This window comes from Mirounga angustirostris, unplaced genomic scaffold (assembly GCF_029215605.1).
Source record: "Mirounga angustirostris isolate CCGP_5_RB_7025 unplaced genomic scaffold, mMirAng1.0.hap1 SCAF_9, whole genome shotgun sequence".
Taxonomy (NCBI): domain Eukaryota; kingdom Metazoa; phylum Chordata; class Mammalia; order Carnivora; family Phocidae; genus Mirounga; species Mirounga angustirostris.
In genome coordinates this window covers 16948649-16963759 of record NW_026991717.1, presented here as the reverse complement: position 1 = coordinate 16963759, position 15111 = coordinate 16948649, and positions in this window count along the sequence as shown.

Here is a 15111-nt window from a genome sequence, read left to right as displayed (position 1 = left end):
GAGAGAGCTCACAAGCAGGGGGAGCGGCAGGCAGAGGGAGAAGCAGACTCCCCGCTGAGCAGGGAGCCCGATGTGGGCCTCGATCCCAGGACCCTGGGATCATGACCTGAGCCGAAGGCAGACGCTTAACCGACTGAGCCACCCAGGCATCTCATAAAAATTCTAATGTTTATGTTCTAATGCTTATGTTCATCTCCACAAAGGATCTCTACAGAGGAATTTTATCCCCCCCGATAATGTCATCAAGTCATGAGGCTCTTTGGTCTAAATACCGGATGAGAATCTCACTAAAAACAAGATCTTTCAATGGAGTAAGATGTGAACATTCTCTAGCTTCAGACTATACTGGAACTACCTCTCCTTTTTTATTTCTTTTGCTTTGCTTACCAGAAATCTATGCTGAATCTAAGAAGAGTTTCCTTCTTGGATTTTAAGAGTAAGAGAATTTTTTAAACGCAAGGACTGAAGATCCATGTAAATTTTTCCTTTGACAGTTTCCACAGCTAGCAACGGCATTTTTGGGTTCCAGAGAGGTATTCATTTGGACGCTAAGGATGGAGTGTGAACCAGGAGAGGAGAAAATGGCATAGTAGAGCAAGCATACGTGACGCTTCGGGAAACCTGAACTCTAATCCTGGTGTCTTGCTGGTGTGATCTGGGATGGTGCCACCTCTCTGGGTCTTTGCCTTGTCTAAAGTGAGAGGTGCCGCCCGGGGGAGTGTGCTGAGCCCACTAGGCTCTATGAGCCTGTGAAGGGCAAAAGTGTCTCACATACACTCTGATGTTGTCAAAGTGATCAGCAGCAGATCTCTACCAGACAATCCATTTAATTTAAAAAATAAAATGGCATTAAGAGTGAAAAGTACCACAATAATAATAATTGACATTTGCCAAAAGTATATAATGTGCTGGGCAGTGTTGGTATGGAGACTTTCCATTAAATTTCATGGATGGCAGAAGTAGCATTCTGACCTTCCTATTTTTATTATTATTATTATTTTTTAAGATTTATTTATTTATTTGAGAGAGTGGGCACAATCATGAGCTAGGGGTGGGGCAGAGAGAGAAGCGGACTCCCCCTCTAAGCAGGGAGCCCAACTCGGTGCTCCATCCCAGGACCCCGAGATCATGACCTGAGCTGAAGGCAGACGCTTAACTAACAGAGCCACTCAGGCGTCCCTGACCTTTCTATTTTTCCACACCTGTGCAGCCTGGGGCTCAGAAAAATGGCAGCAATGGCCAGAAGTGATAAAGCTGGAAATTGGCAGAACTAAGGCTCAAGCCCAGGCGTCAGGCTGCAGCTGTCGGGTCCCGAAGGAGGGAGACTCTCATGAACAGCTTGTCTTTCTCCATGGACGGTCTCCGTGAGCCACTGGGGGAGGGGGGAAGGAACGGAGACCATGTTTCTCTCTCTCTGGGTTTCATATGCAGAAACAGCCTCATGGATCCATCCCACAAGAAGGAATTTGCTGGAGGCAACCTGAGGTGTTACCTCGTAGCTGACCCTCAGGTATCCATAACCATCACCTGCCTGGGACCTGGTCATTTGACAAAGGCGCGCAGACATCACCCCATAGTGACTCATCTCACTGCCTGCCTGTCAATGCCATCGTCCTCAGACTTAGTTGTCTGTTCATGTGTCAGGGATGTGGACATGCCTTTGAGATGCAATGTAAGATGTTTTGAAAAATCAGATATTGCTGAACTGGATTGCATTTGGGAAAATCCAGGGAGGGTTCTCTAGATTCCAGGCCTGATGGCAAATGATTAAATGGGAGTAAAGCCCCGAGAGGAGATTCTCTAAGAGAATCAAAGCCTTGAAACATAGGGATGGCTTTTAGAGATCGTCCAAGGCTGCAGTCATTAAAAGTTCGAACGTGTGCTAAATCATTCATTCATTCATCAAGCATTTTCTGAGCTCTGTGTTAAGCTCTAGGGAGGCAAAGATGAATAAGGGAAGTTGCGTACTTTCATGATCTAGTTGAGAGATACCTCTTATTACTACACCCTCATTAGTTTTGTGGGAAATTTTACAAGCTGTGTTGCATAGTGTATCTCTTTCTTTGGAATCAGAGTATCAACCTTGAATTTAGATCGGGGTCTCATCTCTCATTCTAACCATGCTCTGAACCTGTTTTCTCTTCTATGATTTGGGCACAATCATTTCTACTTCATCGTATCATTCTGAGGGTTAAGTGAGATTCTTTGTATGGATATACAGTTGACCCTTGAACAAAGTTAGGGTTGGGACAGTAGATATTCTGCGGGTCATTTTGACTCCCCCAAAACGTAACTACTAATAGTGTACTGTTGACCAAGAACCCTTGTCAATAACATAGTCGATTAACACATATTTTATGTATCATAATCTGTATTCCTACAATAAAGGAAGCTTGAGAAATGAAAATGTTATTAAGAAAATCATAAAGAAGAGAAAATATATTTATGGTACTGTATTGTTTTTATTTTGAAGAATCCACATATAATTGGACTTGCACAGTGTCAACTGTAATTTGCCAATGATTTAAGGTAAAGGATGGTGAATAAATTGGGTGTATTTTGGGGCTCCATGAACAGATTTTCCTCCTCCTTCTATATTCCAAGAGTGTACGTAGCAGCCTTATAAGCAACAGGTGCATTTTTTTAGAAAGTTGATTAGTTGAAATTATCTCCTGCTTTTGTTCCTAAAATGAGACAAAGTAAATTTTTACTAATTTCTCAAGGTTGTCAAGCTTGGGAATTCTTACACCAGTTACAGCTCGTGGATGATAGGCATTTAGTGTTACTTGACTTAAAGGGCATTTCAGGGATGAAGCAAGGGGGATTTTTTAAAAAGGTTTTATTTATTTTAGAGAGAGAGCAGAAGCAGGGAGAGTGGCAGAAAGAGAGGAAGAGAGAATCCCTAGCTGACTCCCTGCTGAGCGTGGAGCCTGATGTGAGGCTAGATCCCATGATTCTAAGATCTTGACTGAACCGAAATCGAGAAAGTCAGACCACTTAACCGACTGAGCCACTCAGGCTCCCGTAGGGGGATTTTTGCTAACTGCATCAGTGCAAAAAGCAAGCAAGGGATCTTAAGGATTATGGACAAAAGCCTTCATGAACACCTTCTGACCTATGTTGCCCAAATAGGAACAGACTTGTGGTGAGAAAGCCACAGACGGGCTTAGGTTTCCTAACAACCTGAATGGCCACCCATGTGTTATCAAGGGTTGACCCAGTTCCTAGTGGCGCCAACAGTAGGCATTAAGCAAGTCCTTCTGTTTATGAGCAGCTCAAGGTCAGGTGGGCTTGGTCTAACTGGCTTGCACTGTGCCAACAGATGCACATATTTGGGAAAGGCTGGTGATGGGCCAAGCTGAGCTTTTGGTCCCAGAGCTCTTGACCTCTCTGCACCCTGAGTCTTCATCTGAGTTCTCCTTTTCTCTTTCCCACCCGATTCTCCAGTTCCCCATTCCTTATCTCTCACCTTATCTTATCTTGAATAGATGACACATCCAGGCCCCTCACCCTCCTGACTAAACACTTTGACCTCTTACAGGTTTTTGCTTCCAATTAGTCCTCAAAACTGCAAAGCCCAAGTTCAATGTCTAGAGTCCTTTCTACCTCGGCAGGAGTGGTCTAAGGCAGAGTTTCTTAGAATTCCCAGACTTGCTGGGGTGCCTGGGTGGCTCAGTTCTTTAAGTCTCTGACTCTTCATCTCAGGTCGTGATCTCAGGGTCGTGAGATCAAGCTCTAAGTCTGGCTCTGCACTCAGTGGGGAAGTCTCTCTTCTTCCTCTCCCTCTGCCCCTCCCCCCATTCTCTCTCTCCCTCTGTCTCTCAAGTAAATAAATAAATCTTAAAAAAAAACCAAAATCCTGACCTCCTTTTGGCAGGCCTGAGTCAGAAGATTCGTGGGGTATCCAGGAATCTCTCCTTCTAACACGTACCCTGGGGGATGTGATAATCAAGTTTGAGAAATAGCTGGCATCCTTGTGGGCATGGTAAGAGTTGATAATAGCATCATATTTTACTTCTTCAAGTACATTTGCATTTTATGTTAACGAACTCCACACTGCTCCATGATTGGTTGTGTGGATGATCTGACCAGCAAGTATGGGCTTAATGGAATGATAAGAAATACTGTGCATATATGGTAGGGAAAAGGCTCTGGATGCTGACATATCCCAGGCTTTAACCAGGCCTTATGAAACATATTTTGGAGCTCTCAGAGACATAAGGATACGTTTTCAACAGTGGCAATTCAGTCACCTGGGAAGATAGAAAAGGAGAGATTTATGTTCAAGTGTCTTACACCTTGTTTATATAAAAAAGACAAAAAGACTGGAACAAATAAGCTTCATGACGATAGGGACCTCCACATGCTCTGCTCACATCCAGTGCCTGGCACACAGGAGATCTCAATAAAGCAAATGGATTGAAAGACTAAACGAATGAAGGGCCACTACATTCAGGGAATGTGAATATGACAGTGCTCCTGAACTCTATTTGCATATTGGTCTTCCCACCTGCGTGATGTGGGGAAGAACTTTGCTGGAATCACAAGAATGGGCTGTAAACTTTAGACCACTTTCTATGGGACAGACATTGACTCTCTATGGGCATCCTGGGCTTCAGGTACAAAGGAGAAGAGTCTCTCTAGGACACTGTGTGGGGGCCAGCTGAGACAATGGATTCAAAAAGGCTTTGTCACCTCCTCACTCTTGAATAGAGGTGAAGGATTATTATATGTTTCCTCTACGTAAATCAGACCAACTCTCTACCCCATGTGACCTCCTCATCACTTCTCGGTTTCATATTCCAGGGGGCCATCTTTTAAAAAGGAATCAGTGCCCAAGAGTCTGCTTCTTTTTCTCAATATATGGACATTCAGTGTCTTTCAACTGCAGAAGAACTGAAGGTAAACTCTGGTATTAGCAGTAGAAAACGGCCACAGAGGATGATGTGCTCGGGGACCTTGAGCAAATTCCTGGATATCTCTAGGCCTTGGTGTCCTTCCCTATAGAATGAGTCAATTCGTTTCAATCATCTGTCCTGTACCTCCTATGTCTTGGAAGACCCCTGCCAGGAGATCAAGGGTAGGTCTATTTAATGGGCTGAGGATATATGGGAAGAAGCCCAAGGGTGTAACAGAAGCAAAACGAAGGTGAGGGCCCTTTGACCCCTTTCCACAATGCACACAAGGAAAGGTGAAACAGCCATGACAAAGAAAGGAATCCTGAAAGAACAGAACAGTAGCCTTATCTGTTTTTCCTCTCTGCTACAGTGACCGTCCCTGGGCCGCTTACCCTTGTTGCGAATCTACTTTTCTTCTTTTCCACCTTCATTTATACACTCATTCAACAGGTCAGTTCCGCTGGCTTTCTCGTCTGCACAATGGTGTTCCTGAGCTTTGTGCTTTCCTATTGCTAAACGTTCATTTTCTCAAGCAAAAGAGCAGTTGTTCCTGTTCATCTGCTTAGCTGCTCGCAAGGACAGAGTGTTAAAACCCTCTCAGGCGTTACGGCTCCGACAAATAGCTTGCCTGTGATTTCCAGAGGGCTGAGCTCCCTGTGTGCCACTCTGCTCAGGGTGACTCTAGCCTCTCACCCTCTGGCCGGCCTACCCCTTTCTAGGTGTAGCTTCCCAGTGCCCAGGCAGCAGGCAGCAGACTTGGGCTCTACCAACTGGCCTGTTACCATGGCACGCATGTCCCTCACTTGGACCTGTGAGCCCTTGGGAGGGGGTGCAGTGAGATGGAAAGAGTAAAGGCTCTGCAGATCAAGAAACCAGGGCTTTACACGGAACTGGTTTCGAGAACCCTACAGAATTTCCTAAGTTCTCTGAACCTTGGGTTCCTCACGTATGAAAAGATAATGATGATAATCACTTTGCAGAATTGTCTTTAGGCTAAAATGAGAACAATGCAAATGGTTTGCTCAAAGAATGTGTTGATATTTGCTCATGAAATGTCTAGCTAGATGTCCTGATCCCTGTTCTTGTGCCTTTAATTTCTACCCAAATTTTTAAAGTAGGGCTTTTGTCAAATCAATAAGAAAAATGACGCAGTTAATAAAAACGAGCAAAGAATAGGAATAAGAGATTTCACAGAAGATAAAACCCAAATGGCCGATAAACATATGAAAAGTCATAGGACCTCACTAGTAGCTATGGAAATGAACACTAAAATAATGGGGAATCACTCCATAAAATGAAAACTGGACAAGGATTAAGTATTGGTGAGGATATAGGAAACAAGGAGTCTCAAAAGATGTGTATTTCAAATAGATCACGAGGTATTCCTACAATGAAGTACAAACACGCATTCATTCCTACAATGAAATACAGTGAATTTGAACTACATGTGTTAACATGGATAAATCTTGAAATCATAACAAGGAGTGATAAAGAAGATAAAGAAGTATAGAATACTGTGACCGAATTAATGTGTAGCAACAACACACACACACACACACACACACACACACACACACCCTATATTGTTTCTGAGGGGGAGACAGAGTAAGATTATGAAAACATGAAGGAGATAGAGTCACACTATGGTCTTCTGTGGGAAGGAGTGGGGGGTAAGCCATCTTGCAATAGGATCGTTGACTTTACCTGATATGTTAGATTTCTGTATGTAGAAAATTCTAAAGTAGATAAATCAAAATGTGGGTGGTGAAGAACTGGGTGGTGATTAGGAGTGTTTGTACTTTCTTTGTGTTTCCTAAACTAGAAATAATTTACAGTTTTAAAAATAAAAAATATAAAATTTTCATGACTGACACGGTGAATTACCAAATGGAAATTCAGGTTTGCCTGAATTGGGCATCAACCTACCCAAAGGATTGACCTATGCCCAGATGTTTATTTCCTGACGTTTCCAGCAATAAGCTCAAAAAGAATGGGGTGGGGGCTTTTTAACCTAAACAGAATCATACCTGAAGTGATGCTATCAGTGGTGAGTAGAAAATGAGAAAAAAATAGCACAGCGGTCACCTTACATGAAGCAGTATATCTGTAGGAAAGATTGAAGCTTTTTAAATGTGTTCTTAACAATGTACCTAGATTTTTAGAATCACTTCTCGACGCTGAACTGGTATCTGACGTTGCCTTTTGTGCTGTAAAAGCCAAATGAGAAGCTTTTAAATTATTTCCGTTGCCTAGGAAAGAGAAGTATTATCCGTGGTGACAAAATCATCAAATTTTATTATGCACAAGTCAGTGCTATATATTTCAGAGTTTTGCTTTAAAGGATATCATTTAGAAAAATGGGACAGCTTTTCATTGGCTTGCAAGTTTCTATTGTCAAAACATATTACCAGGAAAGTACAATATGTTGTAAAATGACAAGGAACTGCGATTCAGCCGTATTTTGACTTTATTTATAAAAAACAAATTAATAGCAAATGAATAAAACTTTTAAACCATTATCTGAGTAATAATACTAAACAAAACAACTAATAAAGCAGCCGCATTCAAACAGCTGTTTAAGAAAACCCAATGATATTTCATCCATTGTCAAACTTAGCATTTGGGCAGAATAAAGACCAAAGTAAATATTTATTGATTCATGTGAGAACACTGAAAATTCCTCCTTTATAAGTAGAATAAGCAAATAAACCATGATTTATGAAAACCCTGGCTAACTAAATCAGCTAATGGGTCTATTCAAAAAATTCTTATCATGTAAACTGTGAACTGACAATTATAATTGAAAATTACCAGTTTCTCTATGAATTTAATATACATATAGTTAACCACCTGCTTGACTGTTATACAGAGCCATTTAAACGTGCAAATGGATGTACAAATGTTTGAAGGCTTTTGAACCAAACGCATTAATTGCCAGTCTGTGTTAATGGAAACAGGCAGAATGGATGCTTGCCTCTCTCTGTAATAAATATAAAAATTCCCTGGGCTTCTGAGTCTGTGCTGAGCACAAATGGGGGTCTTTTATAGGAGAAGCTCATGTGTCAGATGGAGCCCCTCAACCCCAACCCAACAGATGAAAAGGAGACAGGAAAAAGTTACACCAGCCAGATTTATTATGAGTGTCACATTCTTAACATGGTTCTGTCCAAGCTGGGGACTGGTTGCTTCCCGACTGAGCCCCGACCACTACAAAATGGGCCGTGAGAACCAAAATAAGTACAAAGCAAGCCAGTGGGCATGTCAGTGCCCTGTTCCTTTGTGATCCTGTGCTTTCTTTTAACCCCTGGACCTGCCCTCACAGGTAGTGACCCATGAGCTCAGAAACGCTTCCTTCCATGAAAGATGTATCAGTCCTCTGTTCCTGGTCTACTTATGGGGCCTGGTATATACTCCTCTGCCCAGTCTCTCATTCAAAGGAGCTATTGGTTGTCTGGGGTGGGTGGCCTCTTGGGAGCTGGGCATTAGGTCCCTCCTGCTGTCACACTCTGGCATGCCCTGCTTTTCTGTGACTCTGCCCACCTCAGTGCAGAGTGACTCTGAGCCAGAGGTCTCTGATGGATGCAGATACGTGGAAAACAGTAGGGGAACCTCTGGGGTGGGACAGACTCATCTTTAGGTAAGAGGCTGCTGGGGAAGGCAGGTCTGGTCCCATCTCAGAGCTTTAGTCCTCAGAAGGGAGTGAAGAGTCTGAGGAGTGTGGGTCTCTGGACTTCGCCAGCAACACAGTCCCAAAGTTGTTCACCTGGGTCTTAGGGAGCGGGAGATCTGCAAAAATAAAAAAACCAAAAACAGTAGTTTCACTAAAACTTGGCTATAGGTTGGAGCCCAAGAAGCCATTCTCTACTTGGTAAAAATCAACCTCAACTGGGTCTGTGAAGCCTTTAGGGCGTTAGAGATGATGTCAGTGGCTAGTGGGGTTGGGCTTACTCATGGAGCCTTCTAGACAGTTCTTGGGAATAGAAGAGGAACTTGACAAGAAGGTGAGGATTTTGAAGAGCAAGTTGGGGTCAGAGTGAGTGACACAGAGAGGGGTCATTATTTTTAATGGGACCCAATTTACCTCCACAGACTAATGGCACCTGGGGGGCATCCAGGTGAGGTGAGGTATGAATAAAGTATTACATGTCAGCCATTTGAAAATTTGTTTCAGAGCCAGCTCGTCCAATCCCACAAGGACATCCTGCTCAATGCTGTTTCTCGCCTCACCTTTGGTCAAGTTGCTCAGTGCACGACAGCCTGGCATTAGGTTTTACTCTCCAGCTTGTTTCTCCATGGCTTTTGGATGGTCTCAAAGCATTGATGCCAATCTCAAAGGATAAAGTCTTTTCACCAGTGAAGATATGAAGAAGACTGTGCCTGAGGCTCTGAGGGCAAGTTATAGAGAGGAGCTCCAGACGTCCTCTGAGCAAAGCTGTGTCGTCATGCTCTGTGCTTGTTCCTGGTGTGCATGCGCATACCGTCTGGTCCCGGGACTTACCCCGCGTGGTAATTACACAGTGAGGGGGGCCAAGCTCAAGCTGGACCCAGGTCATTGCTGAGGGAGCTACAGGAGGAAGAAAGTGACCCTGCAGCTCTTGGGAAATCAGGTCCTCATTTCTTTGAAGGCGAGACAGGGAAAGAGAGACAGAGAGAAAGACAGAGAGATGGCAGAGGAAGACAGCAGATGGACAGGGCACCACCACTGTGGCCTCAGACCATGTACATATGTGCACAGAGCTCAAAGCCTGGGAGGAAATTGTGCGCAGAGATGTGACCTGTGGTGCGGAACCAGACTCTGGGCCCGGCAGCGCTGTGGGCTGTAGGCAAGCTGACTCGCCTTGTCAGAATGAGGAAGGAGAGGCCACTGGGATGGGGGGAGGTGGAGACTGGATCACGTGTAGGGCTGGCCTCCATGTGGGTCCCAGTCCAAATCCCAGTGGCCAAAGTGGCCTCAGCATTCCAGGCCCCACACATGCATCCTTTTTCACTTCAGGGGAACACTTCTCACAGGGGCTTTTGGGTGACAGAAGCAGACACAAGAGACAGTGACTCAGTGAAGGCCTACAGCCAATGTAGTTTGGGGTGTGAGGAATGGAGCAGGCTTGTCCCTGATGGGACGGGGAGTCAAGGGTAGGGTGACCAACTGTGCCGGTCTGTCGGGGAATGGGTCCCAGGGCATGGGGAATGTGCTGGGCAAACAGGATAATCTGGATCCCCTGGATGAGGGCAGTTAATCACTGAGCAGGGCATTAAGACCCTGGCTAGGTAGGAAGTGAGTCTTCAGCTTTGGGATTATCTGGGTCTTTTTTTTTTAAAGGTTTTTTTTTTTATTTATTCATTTGAGACACAGAGATACAGAGAGAGAGAGAGAGCATGAGCAGTGGGAGAGGCAGAGGGAGAGGGAGAAGCAGACTCCCGGCCGAGCCAGGAGCCCGATGTGGGGCTCGATCCCAGGACCCTGGGATCACGACCTGAGCCGAAGGCAGACGCTTAACCATCTGAGCCACCCAGGCGCCCCAGGATTATCTGGGTCTTAACATATAAACTTCCCTGACAAAAATCAGATACCAAAAAAACAAAACAAAACAAAAACTTCTCACAAAGCACAAACACCAACACAATTTCCTCCTTTTTTGTTTTGCATTTATTTTTTAAATTATTTTTAAAATTTAAATTCAATTAATTAACATAGTGTATTATTAGTTTCTGAGGTGGAGTTTAGTGATTCATCAGTTGTATACAACACCCAGTGCTCATTACCTCAAGTGCCCTCCTTAATGCCCATCACCCAGTTACCCCATTCCCTCCACCCGCCTCCCCTCCAGCAACCCTCAGTTTCTTGCCTCGAGTTAAGAATCTCTTACGGTTCAGACAATTTCCTCTTAGTGAATTTATCTGATATATAGGAAGTCTCATTTTTGCCGAGAGGAGCCGTTTCTGATTAATTTTTCAGTTTAAAGATTTTCTTGCACCTGCGTCTTCCTGGGGGACCCTGGGGTTGGAGTTGAGGTTCTAGGTCTCAGCTGGGAAGGCAGCTGTCTGGGGAAAGGTTCTGTCCTAGCATCTGGCCAGTCCTATGTATGGGTCACACGGCCAGTGAGTAGCAATGGCTGAGCAAGGCAGGTGCTCAGGTGCCTGGCTCAGACCAGACTTGCACAAGGAGCCATAGTCCATACCTTGGAGCCTCTGGGGGACTTTATCTTGGAACCAGTCAGGCTCATTTTAAAGGGTCGAAGACCTGGTATCCATGGCCGGGTGAGGCTGGAGAAAGAAGAACGTTAACATGCAGGTGGTCCAGCCCCCACCAACTCAGCTCTTCCTTGTTGAGACTTCTGTATTGTGACCAGAAGCAAATGTGAGACCATCAGAAAGCCCCCTGTTCAATGTGGACACTGTTTAAAACATCTCCCATTGGCAGCACACATCATTCTTGTTTCTTTGGTCAGAGGACGGTTCTGGGGCTGGTTGTTTTAAGATGGCCCCAAGTACAATGCAATTCATTTTCCTTCTTTCTTTTTTTTTTTTTTTTTAAGGTTTTATTTATTTGCCAGAGAGAGAGAGAGCACAAGCAGGGGGAGCAGTAAGCAGAGGGAGAAGCAGGCTCCCCTCAGAGCAGGGAGCCTGATGCGGGACTAGGACCCTGGGATCATGACCTGAGCTGAAGGCAGACCCTGAACCGACTGAGCCACCCAGATGTCCCTGCAATTCATTTTCTTAAAAAATGCCACTTTCGTGTGATGTGATTCCACCACTCTCTTAGAGGAACAGCTGTTGGTGACCGCAGCGGTCCATGCGTGTTTAAGATAAGTTATCTACTGACATGGTTACCGAGGTTTTTTGTAATGTCAGATAAGATAAAGGTAGGTATTTGTTGCTACGGTTTTCTCTGGCACCCAGCATTCTGTATTTACCTAAAAGAGCCAGATGTTGAATTAAGGATGGAATCACAAACACTGGGATTTGCTTTTAAATCCACCTCTGGGGAAGTGGGTTCTTTTAAGAGGTTTACTAGGAATGTTTCATGTAGCCTCTCCCAAGGAAGATAAAAGAAACTTGCTTAATATTCGATTCCTCCTGTGAATACGCATACACAGATGTCTTAAATTTGTTTTGATTTAGGCAGGAAAAACATTATAGTGTGCTTAGGTAATTAGGCTGTTTTTCCATAATCTTAGTTCGCTTGGAACTATTAAAACTGATTTGCAGGGACGCTGTCAGGTAGCAAATATTCAGCATACTTTCTTGTATGGACTCATATGGACATCTAGAGCTTTCTTAATTATGCCATGAACCCTTATGGCTCAACATTAGGGTTTTGCTCTTAACTTCCTGGACTGTGGTGACTCAGGGTGGGCATGAAATACGGAATTGTTTCATTGAAAGCCTCTTTCACTCTTATCTATTTACTGTCCATCAGTAGATCAGCTCCCAAAGCAAAGACTCATCCTTTGTGTTCCTCTAGTAGTGGGATGGGTTGGTGATGACACTGTGCCCTCTCTTTAGTCCCCAAGAGTATCAACAATGCAAGTTTTCATGAGCTGTCTGGCCTGTGGGGTAAAGTCCCCAGGCCAGAAACAGAGCATCTGTGTATCTGTGTGTGAGTGTATGCCTGTTAGTCTGCCGTATTTTGAAGTAAGCTAATTAACTATGGACCATAAACCTTTATACTTTACTTGAATAAACTCAGTAAACTAGTCCAGACAAGTCTGAATATTTGCAGTGATGGCAAATACAAATAAGCTATCCGATAGTGTGAGTGCTTATCACGCAGACTCTCAGATAGATTTCGGCATCTTAGATTAAAAGTCAAGACAAAAAACCCCAAACCTGGCATCTTTCACGTTAGTTAGAGTGAATTTGTGTATGTGAAGAACACAGTAAATACTATATGTATGAGTGGCATTACTGTTATCTTGGTTTGGAACACATTATGTCCTTCAGTCATTAAATAGACACGGGGCTGGGGCAGAGCGGGGGTGGCGGGGGTTGGATGACTAGAAGGACTGGCGCAGTATGCAGGAACTATTTTTATATAAAAAAAGATAAATTCCTGGCATTTACCGCCTTCAGTTTACTCATTTAATAATTTCTAAAAAATAAAATATAATAATATAATGTAATAAATATATAAAAATACATAAAGGGGAGCATGGGTGGCTCAGTCAATTAAGCATTCGACTCTTGATTTCGGCTCAGGTCATGATCTCAGGGTCCTGCGATCCAGCCCCGCATTGGGCTCTGTGCTCAGTGGGGAGTCTGCTTGAGATTCTCTCTCTCCCTCTCCCCCTGCTCCGCCCCCCACGCCCTGCTCATGCATGCACTCTTTCTAAAAAAAAGATCTATATCTATCTACATAATAAAGATAATAAAAATGACGAGTTCCCTAATACTTCTCCTAGTGCTGTACTGTTGTACTGTTTAGGGGAAGACAGTTGGTGGAAGAAGTTGGCAGAAAATGGCTTCTCTTCCAGCAAATTCCTGTGGATGCAGAACCCATTGTCCGCTTCTACCTTTTGTAACAGAACCGACATCCTTCCCTTGATTAAACAGACTCAGGTCTGAAGGTAAATAGCGTAGACAAAAGGGTGAGAAGTAAGGGTGTCTGTGTGCATGTGCACGCGTGCAGGGGGGAGGACAAGATTGCCAAGTATGAGGGAAATGCCTGCAGGTTTACTTGTTGCCACTGGCAGATGCTGCCTAAAGCATGTCTCCTCCTGTCCACGTAAGACATGTTGGTTTTTTGAAAATGTGAGCAGGGATGAAATCTCCCGTCCGTGAGCACAGCAACAGCCCCACATGAATTCAGTTCCGGTGACGTTCTGGAAATTGGCGCCAGTCACTTTTTATCTGTCTTCACCCCTTTCACTGTGTATTTGTTTTGCTACTTCCTTCCCTGACAGATTCACGTCTTCTAGGGAAAAGCTCCTTAGGTTAGTGTGTAATGGCTTCTAGAAGAGTTCTCTTGTCTAGAAAAATCTAATTGTCTTAACAAGTAACTCTGTGTTTTATAATATTGTATTATTAAGAAGAAGTATGCATTTTACAGTTAATTTTTTCTCAGCTTCCAAGGGGGCTTTTCATCTCAGATGTTAAGTAGCAGGACTAGAAAGAAGGGAATTAAAACAGAGGCAGGAAAAAAGAAAAAAAAAACAAAAAAACAAACACCCCACAAGATTTAATTTAAAAAAATGCAGGGCAAATGTAATTTCTTTCCTGCATAATTTATATTAAAACTTATCAGCTGCTGATAGGATAAATAGCCCAAGATAGTTTCTGCTTGGCTTATACTTTCATCACAGGTATTATCTGCTCAAGTATAATGTAATGGTTTTCTATCTAAAGGTAAAACACTCAGGATGCTCGGGTGGCTCAGTTAGTTAAGCGTCTGCCTTTAGCTCAGGTCATGATCCCAGGGTCCTGGGATCGAGTCCCTCATGGGGCTCCCTGCTCAGCAGGGAGCCTGCTTCTCTTTCCCCCTGCTTGTGCTGTCTCTCTCTCTCTCTCAAATAAAATTGTTAAAAAAATAAATAAACAAACGTAAAATACTTCAATTCCTTGGCAAGGTAAAAATGAATGCCTAAAAATCTGTGTAAACCTGCATTTATGTATTTTTGTCCATAAAAGGTAGTTCTCAAAATCAAAACCAAAATATTTACAAAGGTATCATGTGCACATATTACACATTTTCTTTGCAAATTGAAAAATGAAATTTCAAAGCCAGTAATAACAGATTTGTTTCTTTCAAAATGTCTCAGCTGAAACATAAAGGCACAAACTATGGATACAACTTGCATGGATCTTAAAGGTGATAAGCCTGAGTGAAAAAGCCAATGGAAAAGGTACAGAACAGTTCCATGTATCTAGCATTCTCAAAATAACAAAATGATAGAGATGGAGAAGAGATGAATCAGGGACTAGGGAAGGGGAGGGGGTCCCTGCACTGGGGCAGGCGGAGGGAGTTTCTCTGTGGTGATGGGAGTTTTTTATCTTGATTGTGGTGGTGATGGTATGAATCTAGACATGATAAAATGTCACAGAATTATCCACAAAAACATATGCAGGAACAATGACTGCATTCAAAAACTGGCCAAAGCCAAGCAAGTCCTGAATTCTAGTTAATCATAGGTAGTGTGTCAATGTCAGTGTCCTGATTTGGGTTATGTATTATAGTTATGTAAGATGTTACCTTTGGGGGAGACTGGGTGATGGGGAC